The sequence below is a fragment of the Mesoplodon bidens genome, assembly GCF_964165515.1.
Source record: "Mesoplodon bidens genome assembly, chromosome: 4".
NCBI classification, from domain to species: Eukaryota; Metazoa; Chordata; class Mammalia; order Artiodactyla; family Ziphiidae; genus Mesoplodon; species Mesoplodon bidens.
Window position 1 is genome coordinate 68951125 of NC_138160.1, and position 5089 is coordinate 68956213.

General features: G+C 37.1%; 1 pseudogene across 1 annotated transcript; it reads left to right on the forward strand.

Annotated features, from left to right (window-relative positions):
• Positions 1-4343: 4343 nt before the first annotated feature.
• LOC308616487 (non-histone chromosomal protein HMG-14-like) lies at positions 4344-4740 on the forward strand (annotated as a pseudogene). Its single transcript has one exon. The product of its transcript is annotated as a non-histone chromosomal protein HMG-14-like (transcript).
• Positions 4741-5089: the final 349 nt, after the last annotated feature.

A 5089-nucleotide genomic window follows, 5' to 3' on the forward strand; every position in this document is an offset into this window, starting at 1 on the left:
GGCTCACGGGCCCAGCTGCTCCACAGCACGCGGGATCCTCCCGGACCGGGGCACAAACCCGCGTCCCCTGCATCAGCAGGCGGACTCTCAACCACTGCGCTACCAGGGAAGCCCTGTTTTTGTTAACTCTTAATAGGTAATTTATCATTTGCCTCTAGCCACTTTTAACGTCTTTTCTTTGTCTCTGGTGGTTAGTATAAAAATTATATATCGATGTGTACATTTATTTTTTATTGATTCTTTTTTCATTCATTGTGCTTGCTGATTTTGAGTGCATGTCTCTCAACAGAAAATGTTTAGCCATTACCTCTAAAATATCTCCTTTCCCTCATTTGTTAGATTTCATCTATCTTCCAAGTTTGGTAAACCCTCTATCTTCTGACATTGGTTTTGGAGGTGTATTCTAGATAATTTCTTCAGTTCTTAAAGCTCACTAATTTTCTCATGAACTTTTTAAAATATCTTACTTCTGAACTTCTAGTTTAAATAATTATATAAGTTTTCAAATCTGTGATTTATTTCATAATTTTAAAAACTTTTATTTTGATCACCTTTTATAATTATTTTAAAATACTGGCAGATTTATTTTGCATTGTGTATCCCAGACTTTCAATTCTTACTAATACTTGCCAAAATGTTGGTCCTACGACAAAGTACAAAGTAGAAAAACTTTTGTTAAAATAATACTACTACAAAGTAGAAAAATTACGTCCTACTACAAAGTAGAAAAATCCTACTACAAAGTAGAAAAATTATTTATTAAAACCAGATAGAATGAATTGACTCTGCTTGATTACTAGTCAGAAAAGTACAAACTGAAACTGTATTCCAGTAGGTACTCTTAAATACTTTCCTTGTTAGTATGTTGCTGTAATAATGGCCAGTTAGAATGATTATAAATTATTAGGTGAATAACTAAAAAGGTAGGTTGCATACCTAGGAATAAACCTACCTAGGGAGACAAGAGACCTGTATGCAGAAAATTATAAGACACTGATGAAAGAAATTAAAGATGATACAAATAGACGGAGAGATATACCATGTTCTTGGATTGGAAGAATCAACACTGTGAAAATGACTCTACTACCCAAAGCAATCGACAGTTTCAATACAATCCCTATCAAACTACCACTGGCATTTTTTCACAGAACTAGAACAAAAAATTTTACAATTTGTATGGAAACACAAAAGACCCCGAATAGCCAAAGCAATCTTGAGAAAGAAAAATGGAGATGAAAGAATCAGGTTCCTTGATTTCAGACTATACTACAAAGCTACAGTAATCAAGACAGTATGGTACTGGCACAAAAACAGAAATATAGATCAATGGAACAGGATAGAAAGCCCAGAGATAAACCCAAGCACATATGGTCACCTTATCTTTGATAAAGGAGGCAAGAATATACAGTGGAGAAAAGACAGCCTCTTCAATAAGTGGTGCTGGGAAAACTGGACAGCTACATGTAAAAGTATGAAATTAGAACACTCCCTAACACCATACACAAAATAAACTCAAAATGGATTAAAGACTTAAATGTAAGGCCAGACACTATCAAACTCTTAGAGGAAAACATAGGCAGAACACTCTATGACATAAATCACAGCAAGATCCTTTTAGACCCACCTCCTAGAGAAAAGGAAATAAAAACAAAAATAAACAAATGGGACCTAATGAAACTTAAAAGCTTTTGCACAGCAACGGAAACCATAAACAAGACCAAAAGACAACCCTCAGAATGGGAGAAAATATTTGCAAATGAAGCAACTTACAAAGGATTAATCTCCAAAATTTATAAGCAGCTCATGCAGCTCAATATTAAAAAAACAAACAACCCAATCCAACAATGGGTAGAAGACCTAAATAGACATTTCTCCAAAGAAGATATACAGATTGCCAACAAATACATGAAAGAATGCTGAACATCAATAATCATTAGAGAAATGCAAATCAAAACTACAATGAGGTATCACCTCACACCACTCAGAATGGCCATCATCAAAAAATCTACAAACAATAAATGCTGGAGAGGGTGTGGAGAAAAGGGAATCTGCTTGCACTGTTGGTGGGAATGTAGATTGATACAGCCACTATGGAGAACAGTATGGAGGTTCCTCAAAAAACTAAAAATAGAACTACCATATGACCCAACAATCCCACTACTGGTCATATACCCTGAGAAAACCATAATTTAAAAAGAGTCATGTACCACAATGTTCACTGCAGCTCCATTTACAATAGCCAGGACATGGAAGCAACCTAAGTGTCCATCAACAGATGAATGGATAAAGATGTGGCTCATATATACAATGGAATATTACTCAGCCATAAAAAGAAATTGAGTTATTTGTAGTGAGATGGATGGACCTAGAGTCTGTCATACAGAGTGAGGTAAGTCAGAAAGAGAAAAACAAATACCGTATGCTAACACATATATATGGAATCTAAGAGAAAAAAAAAAGGTCATGAAGAACCTAGGGGCAAGATGGGAATAAAGACACAGACCTGCTAGAGAATGGACTTGAGGATATGGGGAGGGGGGAAGGGTAATCTGTGACAAAGTGAGAAAGTAGCATGGACATATACACTATCAAATGTAAAATAGATAGCTAGTAGGAAGCAGCTGCATAGCACAGGGAGATCAGCTCGGTGCTTTGTGACCACCTAGAGGGGTAAAATAGGGAGGGTGGGGGGGGGAGGGAGACGCAAGAGGGAAGAGATATGGGAACATATGTATATGTATAACTGACTCACTTTGTTATAAAGCAGAAACTAACATACTATTGTAAAGCAATTATACTCCAATAAAGATGTTAACGCCCCCCCCTAAAAAAGGTAGGTTGCAAAGTGATATACAGATTGTGATTCAAATTTAATGTAGAAATATATATTTTACATAGGGACAAAATGACTATCCTATGTGTACCAAAAACATAACTTGGTGTAAAGGTGATTTTCTATTTATACTGTATAGATTTATACACATAACTTTACATGTTTTTAGTTGTGAAAAAACAAAAATAATTATACAAGCCTTTTAAATAAATCCGTGTGCTATTTTTGACATAATGTCAGGAGATGGATACCAGATTTCTGTATTAGCTGCCAAAGAAGGATTTATCTTCCCTAGTCAATTGAATATAATATGGGAGAAATATACACGCTTAATATATTTATTATGCTTAATGTAATAAATTAATGAAGTATCCAACGTGCATAGCTCTTTGGGAAAGATAAAAATGATCTCTGCTCTTAAGGAGATTATATTCTAGTGACAAGACAACATATAAAAAAGAAAATAGAGCAAAAGACTGAGCAGATACTATAATTGTTGTTAAAATGCAAGGCAGTATTTTCTCTTAACCTTGCTACTACTAATGAACAGAGGTAAGTCAGTTAAACTCTTTTTGTGATCTTCCCCATTTGTCAATGTCATTGCTCTCCTATCTAATTCATGGTGTTGTGAGATAAAATTCGGTCACACACAAAGTAGTGCCTTACAAAAATTAAAAAAAAAAGAAACATTTCTGTTAGTGGATGCATTACTGAGTATTCTAGCGGAGAAGTGATTTAAGTGTTGTTTTATGTCTCAGATGGTGAACATGAGTTAAATTAAATTATTCATTTTAAATAACCTTATAAATACATGTGGGAAGGATAACAGAGGACAGGTAGATAGTCTCAGTGCTCTCTGTTCACAGACTAAAAGTCTAATTTCCAATGGCTGTTTTGATTTTTCTTTTTTTTTTTTTTTTTTACAAAGGAAACCAGAGAAGATGAAAGGATCATCATAATTACTGGGAAAACAACGTGTCTACAATCTAAAACCACATGTACCTAGGTAGGGCTTTTTGGCTTGGTGAAAGTCGCACCATACCACAACTCATGGTCTTTAGGGACCCTATGGGCAAATGTGCATGGTGGTCAAAAAGCCTCTTGAGAGAAAAGGGTTGATAGTTTCCCACTTTCTTTTTTCAGTTTCACGGTCACTGATATATTTCTAGTCATTGGCAAGGAAGGCCTTTATTGACACTGACGAGCAGAAAAGGGTACAAAAGTTCCACTATGTGAAAGGCTGTCAATGGACTTTGTTGGGGACCAGAACTCAATATGTTGCTTGGATTGTCACGGGAAAAGGCATTATGGAAAGCATGACATTTGGCTAAATCCTGAAATCTTTCCTGAAAGCTATGGGTAATGAACATATGTTTGATCACTTAATAAGAACAACATGGCGGGTCCCAGCAGCGCGAGGAGCGGCAGCGGCCAGGCAGCCCAGCTTTGCGAAGGTTTTCGGTGCGCCAAGGCCAGCAGGCACTCGCCTAGCGCCCACCCGGCCACCAGGATGCTCAAGAGCAAGGTCAGCTCCGCCGAGGGCGCGGTGAAAGAGAGCCCAAGAGGAGATCCGCGAGGTTGCCAGCTAAATCGGCTCCCGCAAAAGTGGAAAAGAAGCCAAAAATGGCGGTAGGAAAGCATAAATCTTCAGACAAAAAAGTGCAAACAAAAGGGAAAAGGGGAGCAAAGGGAAAACAGGCCAAAGTGGCTAACCAACAGACTTAAGACCTACTTGCAGAAAACGGAGAAACTAAAAAGGAGGAGAGCCCAGCCTCTGATGAAGCAGGAGAGAAAGAAGCCAAGTCTGATTAATACCACACACCCGGTCCTATCAGTGGTCCCTGTCTCCCTTCTTGTATAATCCAGAAGAATATTTTTATAAACTATTTTGTAAATGCAAGTTTTTTAGTAGCTCTAGAAACATTTTTAAAAAGGAGGGTATCCCACCTCATCCCATTTTCTAAGTGTGAATGCTTTTTTTTAAGAGGTGAAATCATTTGCTAGTTGTTTATTTGTTGGTACAAACAGAAAATAGTGGGATATTGAATATGGGAGGCTTTGACTGTCTTGGGTGTCAGCTTAAGATTCCATAGATGGGGGGGTAGCTTTTATATCCTATAAAACAAAGCATACTAAATGGTAGTTTGGAGTCAGTTGTGCATTTAATGTCTTGAACATTTTAAATTACTTCTCTTCCCATGTTGTTTCTGGTAGGATTGTATCCTAAGGCAAACCACTCACTCCTTGATCTTGGCT